The sequence below is a fragment of the Talpa occidentalis genome, unplaced genomic scaffold, assembly GCF_014898055.3.
Source record: "Talpa occidentalis isolate TD23 unplaced genomic scaffold, MPIMG_talOcc4v2.1 talOcc4.12, whole genome shotgun sequence".
NCBI classification, from domain to species: Eukaryota; Metazoa; Chordata; class Mammalia; order Eulipotyphla; family Talpidae; genus Talpa; species Talpa occidentalis.
This window is the reverse complement of record NW_023601212.1, coordinates 19,689,190-19,700,186: the sequence shown is the minus strand read 5'-3', so window position 1 is coordinate 19,700,186 and position 10,997 is coordinate 19,689,190. Positions and strand designations below refer to the sequence as shown.

The 10,997-nt window shown below is 48.3% G+C and overlaps 1 long non-coding RNA gene across 1 annotated transcript in view; it reads left to right on the top strand.

The window, feature by feature from the left end:
- The first annotated feature begins 309 nt into the window (after positions 1 to 309).
- LOC119240766 (uncharacterized) overlaps positions 310 to 10,997 on the top strand; it is a 33,089-nt gene continuing 22,401 nt past the window's right edge. Inside the window, exons 1-2 of the long non-coding RNA XR_005124188.1 lie at positions 310 to 485; positions 4,456 to 4,663. This is a non-coding gene — a long non-coding RNA (uncharacterized LOC119240766). The remainder of the gene's footprint in view (positions 486 to 4,455; positions 4,664 to 10,997) is intronic.

Here is a 10,997-nt window from a genome sequence, read left to right as displayed (position 1 = left end):
AAACAGAAACCACCAGGACCTGCCTTAAAGAGACCGCGCACCTCTCCGCCCTTAAAGGGCCGGCGGCGGCTCCGCGCGCGGGGGCACCGGGCGGGCCGCGCGGGGCGGGCGGCGGGGAGCCGGGGCGTGCGGAAAGCGGCTTTGGGGAGCAAGGGCTTTCTCAAGCGCCCGCCCTTCCCGCTGTGCCCTGGCCGTGTCAGAAGTTGGTTCTCTCCGCAAATCCCTTCCTCCCAGCAGGGGCGGGGCGGGGCGGGGGACTTTTTCTCCGCCCCCCTTTTTTTGCTTGTTCTTGTGCCACGTGGATGAAATAATCGGGCTTGCTGTTTTTAGGGTTTTGTTTGGTCTTTTAGATTCTCTGACGCAGCGAATTTCTAAAAAGCTTCTGGAAAAATCAGAGCACACATTAAACTTAGTCTTTGTACTGCCCAACGGAGAGAGAAGCTGGGGTGTCTCCTGCTTTGACATCCATCAGGTGTGCGATCTTTGTAAGTCAGGCCACCTCTCCGGAGCTGGTTCCTATTGGGGGCCCCTGTGTGCAGATTTCCTTTGCAGTCCAGCCTTCTGGACTTCTCCCATTCTCTGGCCTTTCCTTGGCCCGGCCCACCTCCCCATCTCCCCACCTCCCCACCTCTCCAGACCCCCATTCTCTCTCCCAGTAAGAGACTGAGCAAATTCAGGGAAATGTCTCAAATTCCAGGCCATTTGAGACAAGGTCCAGGGACTGAGGACTCTGGTGCTTAACCACAGCAGCTCTCCCACGAGTCCCAAGAATACAGGGCTGCTCTGCTAGGCACCCCAACAGTAGCGCTAGATTCTTGCTTCCTTTGATTAGCTGTGTGTTTGGGGCACCATTTAAAAATTTTTTGGGCCTAAGTATCCTAGAGTGCCCCAGAGGATGCTGGAGCCTATTGTCCCCTAATGTCCACTTTCCACTTCTGTTTATTCTAGGTTCCTTTATTCATTCTGAGATCTTGATCAAAGATGCTTGAATACCCTACTCTGTTCTGCAGCTTCCTTCCCTTCTAGGTTTTCCCATCACAGTATTCTTAAATGTGCCAAAGATGACAATAGGTACCTAGGCACCTGGTTCAGTGAAGGCACAAGGTCAGAGTCAGACACACCTGGCCTGCAGGGCCAGGCCTAGGACCTGCCTCCTACTACCAACCCAGGGCTCTCCCTAGCGTACTCTGCTGCTTAAATTTAGGGCTGAAAATGATTCAAGGAAATGAAAAGTTTTCCAAATTTGCCTTACCAAAATAATCATCTAAGTGCTCCTTAAAAACATACCTGGCTCTCTAAATCTAGCTAGTCAGACTCCCAGGGAAAATAACTGAGAATTCATATTTTTTGACAAGGGCTCTGGTGATGCTTGATCAAAGGGGTAGATATTAGTACTTGATGGAGAGTTAAGCATAGAGGATCTAAAAGGACCATCCTGGCCCCTAAGGAGTTTATTTTCACATGAGGGAGATAAGGCAGGCTGTCAGAGAACAATGGAAGAGCAGAGAGGCTGCTCCTTGAGGGCCTCCCACCCTGAGGTGGCAGGAATGAAGAAAGATGGATAGAGACTCAGGACAGGCCTCTTGCCTGACAGGGTACTGGGTCTCAATCGGGCCTGCAAACTAGGCCCTGCAAACTAGGCCCTCTCACATGAATCAGCCCACGCAGTCATTGGGACCTCAGCCCTATTTCCTAATATCCCTTTTCCCAGGGCCTATCTCTCCCATCCGTCACCGGCTCGACCCCCAGCCATAATCCCAGGCCCCTGGCCCTGCACCCCAGTGAGATTCCAGAAAAAGTCAGCAAAGAATTCTTTCATGCTTGGTTTCTTTTTTAGCTCGTGGAGGCTGTCTCTGTGTCTATTCAAATTCTGGGTTTGGAAACAAGCATAGAGGATCCCATCTCTGTCCATCTCCTCTTTCCCACAGTCAACTTCCTTCCTTTTTTAAAAAATTTATTTATTTATGCATACAAGAGGTAGGGTACAGGCCAGAGGTGTGGGGGCTGAGAGGATTCACCAGAGACAGAGTGGGGAATAGAGCAGGCAGACGGACTGAAATACACTGCTGAGGGGAGCAGCCGGCAAGGCACGAGAGGTCTGCTGCGCCATGTGGGTTGCTCTCTGGCCGGCCGGGGATCAAACTCGTGCTGAAGAGACTGCAGAGGCTGCTGATTTCTTCACAGTGTGATGCTTAACACCTTGTGTCACCAGGGAGGCCCTCAACTTCCTTCTTTAGTCCAATCACAGATCAAAATAGATTTGTCTTTAAAGAACTCTCTCTCTACTCCCTCTGTCCCTGTAGCTTCCTTTTGATTTGCCCTGATCAACTTTTCAAGACCAAGGACAATACTTGAGTTTCCTGGGGAGACATTCTCAGCTCCTGACCTAAGGCTCTCCCGGGCCCTGCTCTCCCTGCCTCTGGACTCCATCACTAGCCAGAGCAGTCATTACATGCTTCCACTCACTGTTCCTTATTATGTCCAAATTCTGTGTGGCGCTTGCATGCATCATCTTATTTAATGCTCAAGACAGCTCTCCGGAGCAGGTGCTATTCTTAGCCTCTTTTTACTGCCCCAAAAATGGAGGCTCAGAGAGGTGAAATAATGCACCCAAGGTCACACAAGCAGGAGAGCTAGCAGGAGCTCAAGCCCAAAGTCCACTTGGCCACAGAGCCCTGGCTATTAACCACAGTGGTATCTGCTGAGGCTCGCCCTGTCTTCCTCCAGCCCCATCCGGACACACAGCCTGTGCTATCTTCCGACTCCTGTCATCTAACGGTTTTGTGTGTGGCAAGCTCGTCACCCAGAGAGACTCTCTGTTAGTTCAAACAGGCCAGCCCCGTGCTGGGAACAGAGAACACTTCCCTTAAACCAGCCAGGCATAGAAGCAGCCATTCATCTTGAATGTAAAGGCCCTCAGAGGAAAAGTTCTAACAAGCCTAATTGCCCCGACTACCACCAAACAGCCCTCATTGTCAGAACATTCTTTAGGGCTAATCTCAGGCCTTCTGCTACACCATAAACCAATTTCCTTTCCCTTCTGATTGCTAGCCCTAGGAAAGCAGTTGTGCATCGTGGTTCAGGGCCAGGTCTTTGGGATTTTAATCCTAAGGGTTGGCCACTCACATGCTGTGTGATTCAGCAAACCTGCTTCTCCATCTGTAAAATGGGGGCATAAATATTGCTCTCACTCTGTTGTTTGGAATATTAAATGAAATTCTGTGTACAGAACACTGTGTGCCAAAGTGTACCAACCCAATAAGTGGTGGCTAATATTACTGAATACTGTCTATACACTCCCATTGTATCAAACACACACACACACACACACACAAACACACTCTCATTCAGGAGTTTGTTTTGTCTTTTTCCTCTTTAGGTCTTCCTCTTTGGGTCTCCTAAGACTGGACTTAAGCTGCTCAAAACCTCCAAAACTGAGAAGTGGATAGCCACGCCTCAGAAGTTACATCCCCCACACTTTTCAGTTTTAGTGTACCTCCACTTGGCAGGAAGAGAAATGCCACACTGTGCTCCAAACTGTGGCCAAGAAGACAGGTGCTAAAGGGTCTGGAGAAAACTGAAAGGGAAACTATACTAACAACTACTTCTTCTTCTTTTTTTTTTATTTATTTATTTATGCATATGAGAATGAGGGTACAGGCCAGAGGTATGGGGGGGTAAGAGGATCAGAGTGGGGAACAGAACAGGCAGATTGACTGAAATACACTGCTGTATTTCAGGGGATCAGCAGGCGAGTCAGGAGAGGGCTGCTGTGCCATGTCAGATGGTCTGCTGTGCCATGCCAGGTCACCTCCCTGGCCGGGAATCGAACTCGAGCTGCAGTGGCTGTGGATAGCTTCATAGGTTGCATCTTAACCCCTTGTGCCACCAGGGAGGCCCTATACTAACAACTTCTATCCAGAGGTGGGGAGAATGTCCAGTGGGGGCTGGCTTTGCAAGAGCGGAAAGACTTTTATTTTAATGTTCTTTCCATGGCTGACATTTGACTTGGGCTGCCTCACAGCCCTCCTTTACTGGACCTTGCAGATGGGGTGGGGTGGGATGAGGGTGCTCTCCTCTGCCTCTGGGGCCAACGGCAAAAGCTAGAGTTCCTTCGCTGCTGGAGCAGAAGTACAAATTAGTTTTATGGCATCACACAATTACTGAGGTACATAAATGCAAGGGTGTGGTGGGAAAGTGGATTGGAGAGGCAGCGGGCCTGGAGAGAGAGTGGAAAGGAAAAAGAAACCCAACTGCTAGGGGAGCAGCCCTTCTCCCCAGGCAGAAAGCCAGGCAGGAGGGAAGCTTAGAAGGAGGAGGCTAAATCAATGACCTCAGGAAGGAAAGGGCAGCCTGAGTGATCAGAATTGTAAGAGAACTTTGTTGATTCTAGGCCCACAACTCTTGAAGGTCCTGATGTCAACATCACCTTCTCCATGTTAACTCTTCCTGCAGGCCTGTCTTCATCCCTTACCTGGACACTCATCATCAATTCATCCCAGCAGTCACCTAGAGAGACACTGTGCTCAATGCTGCACTTACAACAGGAGAACAACAGATGCCATGACTCCTTCCTCTGAAATGGAAGCTACAGAGGCCAGAGGAGTGGCATTCAAAAAAGAAAACCCAAAGCCAAAGATTTAAATTACAATGGTCAAAACTGGTACTGTGGAGTGGATACTCTAACCCGGGGCGGGGGGGGGGGGGGGGGGGGGGGGGGGGGAGGGTCCTTGGAAGGCAGCAATGTCCAAGATGATTTAAAAGATGAATTGGGATTGATTGGCAAACCCCATATTCCAGGCAAAGGGAATAGCTTGTGTCTGGGCATGTGTCTGGGGGCTCCCCAGAAACTTCACGAAGTACCTGAGTGTGAGGAGGGAGGAGAATTGCTTGAAACCGGTGCTGGAGAGCTTGGCAGATATCAAGTCACGCGGGGCCTTGCAGGCAATGTTAGGATATGGGCTTTGTTTTGTTCTGTTTTCCTAAGACTCATGGGCAGTTACTGAAAGGTGTTATGTAAGGAAGTGACCTGACCAGACTTGTATTTTAAAAAACATTTTTCTGGGAGTGGATAAGAGTCCAGAATGGTGGCTTGGGCAGTGGGCATGTAGAGAACTGCTGGACTTCAGCTGCACTTCACAGGTAGAATTTGAAAGTGGGATATGATAATGTCTTTCGACTTGGGGTGAGTGAGAGGGAGGGGTGAAGGACAATTCCCTGGTTCAGGGAGGGCATTTGGGTGGCACCATGAATAGAGATTGAGAAGCCTGGGCGAGAAGCCCTTAGGTTGCTTTCTTGGTAATTTCTCCAGGCCAGCTTCTAGTGGCCCTGGCTCAGCTTAGAAGCCTGCCATTCTGTACCCAGGCCTAGTCCCCTTCTGTGACACTACTTGGAGTTTCCATTTCATCTCTTTGCGGGCCTAGGAGTGTCTGGAGGCAGGTGGGCTGGATCTGGGTCCTCTCTGCATCCACTTTGAGTCTAGCACAGTGCCTTGTACACAGAGGTTGCTTAATGAGCTTTTCTGTAGCCTTGTGTACCTGGCACAATGCTGTGCACACAGGATAGGGCCCTCTGGGCAGTAGGCTGGGCCACCTCATCAAAACCATTGCTGCCCCCACCCCAGCCCTGGAAAACCTTATGAAGCACAGAGCACATGCCATAGACCATGGGATACATGCTGTGTCCTGAGAGTGTCCTGACCCTTGTGCCTGGGCAATCCCATCACCAAGGTACACAGAGACCTTCCAGGAGAGGGGTATTGCCTGCTGTGTGGAGCCAGGCCCTCAGATCCACCAGTTACCTTAGTATACCTGCAGCAGGAAGAGGGGGAGTTGGTAGGGAGTGTGTGTGTGTGTGTTCTTTATTACCTATTTTATGGGTAAAGATCCTTTCCTTATGCAAAGCCCTGAGGAAATTACTGAAAAAGAAATCTGTCAGATTTTTTTGTTCAGCTTTACTGCTCTTACAAGCCGAATGTACATGTTATGGCTTGAGATGAAAAGCCCTGTGTCCTCGTCAGGGAGCTGAGTGTGAGCATGCTGGGCCTGGACAGGGGCCATTTCTGACCGGCGTCTGCTTTTCCTGTCACTGCTGCTGTGGGTCTGCTCCTATCTGGCTATGGTATAGTTGGGCTTGTACCAGAATGTCCAGGAAGGGCCCAGAGAGAAAGCTCAGGTCTTAGTTGGGCCAGTACTACTGGGGATCACATCTCTTCCTTATCTAATAAAAAGCAAATGCCCCCTGTCCCAAACCAGGGATCTCAGAGATTTGTATATTCCTCACTTAATGTTGTCAATCAGTTCTAGAAAACAGTGACTATAAAATAAAACAACATATAATGAAAACAGACCCTTGGATAACATTGGTTAGTTCCAAGTCAGCTGGAATTTTCTTTTTCTCATCAACATTAAAATAAAGTGCCATTATTCAATCATTCACTGACATGATTTTTTTGAAGATTTATTTTATTTTTTCTGGACAAATGAAAAGCTATATCATGGGAGAACAGTACAATAGGAATATATATATATATATATATATATATATATAAAAGAGCAATTTTTAAGAGCAATTTTTGGTGCATGTCATAATTGAACAGAGAGCATAGCACTCCCCTGTGCTCCCGGCTTCTCAGGCCCACAACACCCCCCACCACAGGGGTACATTGGTTACTACTGATGATCCTATATCCATACACCATTGTCACCCAGAATTTACATTGGGTTTGGTTTTGTTGTTGTACAGCTTATGGGGTTGAGCAAATGGATGATAATGTGTATCTACTATTTTCACTGCTCTAAAAATCCCCTTTTCCTATATAGATGTGTACACACACAGAGTAGGTAATCAAGTAACTTCATTTTGTTAAACATTGTTTTGTTTTAATGTTGATGAGAAAAAGAAAACTCTAAATAACTAAATGACGTGGCTTCATTATACGTTATTTCATTTAAAGTTGCAGTTTCTAAGAACCTGTTGATGTTAAGTGAGGACTTACTGTGTGTATATATATATAAATATGTACGTATATATAATATATGTATATATAATGCACATATATGTTATGCAAGTGTTTAAATTGTATATGATGATCTTAGAGTATTGAAAAGAAAATAAAACCTGATCAGTATTTCTTCCAAATTATCTTCTGGCTCGGAGCTTTGTGACTTTTATGAAGTCACGACTGCGTGCTCAGTTGACATGGGACATAAGCTTTAATTCTTACCTCTATCCAGGACCAAATCTGGAGTCCCTGAGACAGTGTTTCATCTCTCTTTTAATGTCTGTGAAGGGAAAAGACCCCAGAATGTCCTGGGGGGACTTATTTATTGTTGTGTTAGAAGATAATCTTAGCCAACTTTCAACTAGAAAGCACTTCCTAATGTATAACACAAACCTCCTTAGCTTTAAGTTAAACTTTCCTCAGTGTGGACAGTTTCTCTGATCTGCTGTGGTGTCCCTGTGCAAACCGGAAGAATGTGACCAATAAAGGGGATCATTTATTTGTGTTGACATCTGCTGGAGAATGTCATAGACTTCTTGTGAATTCTCTCCAAATCCTGAAGGTAGATATTATTATGATTTCCATTTTACAGATGAGATGAGAAAAGATGATTCGTTGACTTCAGCTTTTTTTGTTTGTTTGTTTGTTTGTTTTTTGTGCCAAAACCCGGCATTGAATCATGACTGCAGTTTTTAAAAATTATTTCTCATTTTATATATCTCCTACTTGAAATTTCTAGTAACTTCCCCCAAATACCCCACTTATGAAAAACAAAGTTGTGAGAATACATATTACTACCCATCAGTGCTTACTGTGAGCCTGGAACTTTGGGTTCATTTTCTTACTGAAGCCTTACAATATCTCTGGGAGGCGGGTGTCATTGCTCTTTAGTAGATGAGGAAGTGGAAGCTCTGAGAAGTGAACACATTTTTTTTAAGATTTATTTATTTATGCCTACAAGAGCTAGGGTACAGGCCAGAGGTGTGGGGGGTGAGAGGATTCACCAGAGACAGAGTGGGGAACAGAACAGGAGATTGACTGAAATACACTGCTGAGGGGAGCAGTGGGCGAGTCAGGAGAGGTCTGCTGCACCATGTGGGTTGCTCCCTGGCCTGCCCGATTGAACTCATCCTGCAGAGGTTGTGGATTGCTTCATAATGTGGTGCTTAACCCCTTGCACCACCAGGGAAGCCCCAGAAGTGAACACATTTGCCCAGGTTATACCAGAAAGGACTGGGGCCAGACCTGGAGTCCAAGTATAACTCCAAGGTCTTGGGTGTCCCGCGTGCCTATTGCCCCTCCTAAACGTTCCAGTACCTGTCACATTTCTACAGAGGCTAAACACCATAAAAAGCAAACAAACAACTTGTTACTTCTTGCTGAAAGTCTGGTACCTAAAAGTTCCTCTGTGTGCTTGTGGTTGTCCCACACCCTGGCCACCCCCCCCTTCTACCCAGAACCTCTTCCTGCTCCCCGCCCCCCCTCTATCCAGTGCCCTGCTGTTAACAATAACTCACAGATCAAAGGACCCCCCAGAAGGGATCTTTAACTGTGGGTAGCTTCAAGGTCCAGAACTCTGGAAATCATAAGCAGACCTTTGTGTGTGTTTGTATTTTTTGGAAATAGAATCCTCAGGGGTCCCTGACCTTCTTGGATAGATTGAAGGTGGGGTAAGGTCTCTGTGGGGTTTCTTCTATATGGACTAGAACTTCCTTTAGAATTTCCCTACTTAAAAGTTCAGTAGGAAAAGTCTGCTCCCAGCCACAAAGGGGAGTGAACTAGCAATAAAGGACCCTCCTCTTCCTTGGGGAGGGAATTACTAGAACAAGACAGATCTTTGGCTCAAATCCTACAGCACCATCCATAGTCTCTTTCTGTTCTGCTCGCTCATTCACTCACTCACTCACTCACTGGATCACTCATTCATTTATTCCATCAACCAGCAGTTAGCATCATCTACCATGTGCCTGGATTTGCACTCAAGTAATATTGGACGTACAAGCACGAAACCAATGATTTTTTCAAGTGCGATCCTGCAGACCTGGGTACTTATTAAAAATCCATGCCCTGGAGGGGTCATATAATAGGTCACTCATGGGAGGCACTGTCAGGGGCTATGCATTTCAACCAGAATTCTTTAGCTCGTTAAATCAATTCGGAGCCACTTCAAGGGGCTGGCCTGGTGTGTAGCCCTTGGCACTGGTATGTGGTGAGGTGCCCACATCATGCTTGCACTCAGCATTGCTGGTGGCTGAAAGATGCTTTTGCAAACCAGGGTGGATCCATCCCTCCTGCTTCCCTCCTTCACCCCAGCCTCCTCACATGCTGGGCCCTGTGAGGGTGAGGGAAGGGAGGAACTCCCCGCCCATCCACCCACCTGGGGTGCTGGGGGTATAGTCTTGGGCAGATTGTGAACCCCAAGGGCAGAGATGCTGTCACAGCCTGCACTGCTCCATCCTGACTGGGCAAAGATCTGATAGTGCCAATTAACGTCAACAAGGCTTCCTCTCCGCCTGGGCCTGTCCTGAAGCTTTACTAATTAATACCTCTTTGGTCCCTTGGGATGAGGGAATGAGAGGTTTGGGGAGACCTGGAGAAACTGAACGGTTTCATCGGAAAGGACTTTTCTACCCATAGGAAGCATAAGAGATGGAGACCAGGGGAAATGGAATCTAGAATAATCCTAGCTAACATTTCTTGAGCACTCACTGCAAAGCAGGTGCTGGCCTAAATGCTTGGTCTAAGTACCCCGCTTAATAGCCACCTGCACACCATGGAGTAGGAACTATGACCTCCCCCACTTTACAGAGGGCTGTGACCATGAACATCGGGTCACAGCTAATGCAGAAGAACTAGGGCCACACCCAGGCCTGTTCACTGCAAAGTCTGAGCTCTTGCTCATGCTCTCTGGGACCTTTCGCACTCACAAGGCCCTGGGCCCCCACCCCAGGCTCAGCCTCCTGCCCAGGGCCAGGTATTCACTCTGCCGGGTGGTACAGAGGGACTGGCAGAGGGAGGTGGCCAGGCTGTGGCAGCCCTGGGCATCTCTCCCAGCTATTCCTGGGGAGGATAAAGCAGCAGGGTGGCAGGTGGAGGACAGAGACTGTCCATCCCCTTTCCAGTGTCTACAGCCTTTTGAAGAATCTACCTATACCCAGTGCCCTCCTGGACCTTGAAGACCTCCCTGTATCACTCTGGCTGCTGGAGAGATGACACCTTCCTCCCAGGGGGGCATGCCTGGGACATAGACTGGAATGGCCAAGCCACTGACCCCTGGAGCCTGTTTCCAGCTTGGCTACGGCACCTCTGAGCCAACCTCAGATTTCTAGGAACTGCTGGTCATTTGATAGGCTCAGTCAGCCTCCCCAAACTACGGCCTTACTTCAAGGCCAGCAAAATGCTGTGGGTGGGAGAGCTCAGGTGGTGGACTTATTCTGAACTGTGGCTCTGCCTCATTCTCAATGTGTGGCCTTGGACAGTGGTGGAGCCTCTAAGATGCAGAGGATCTTGGTCAGTAAAATAGATGTCATAATTCTTACTTCATCGTGTTGCTATGAGAATGAAGTGCTGTGTTCAATGCCCTGGACTCGCTGCCCTACACCCTGGTCCCTTGGTCAGGATCCGGCATTGGCTCCACGGTGGGGCCTGTGGCCGAGGTGCTGGACAGAGGGAAAAGTCCAGCAGGCTGAGGCCTTGGCTGCACAGGGAAGTACCTGATCTGGGCTCTACAAACGTTAGCAGCTTTGTCCTAGGTGCCCGAGTTGTTGGCAACATTGCGTCATATTCATTAACTAGGGAAAAATGGAGGCCAGTTGGGGGTGATGGACCCCAACTGGAGGGCACTGAAATCCAGGCGTGATTCCAGGGCTCTCTGGCAGTCTTGCCTGGAGTTTTGCTTTCCCAGTTCCCTTTTTCCTCTCTCCTCCCCCCTCCAGAGCCCTCTCACCCCCTCCTCCCCCTTCACATCTGGATTCAACTAAGGAACAACAGGCTT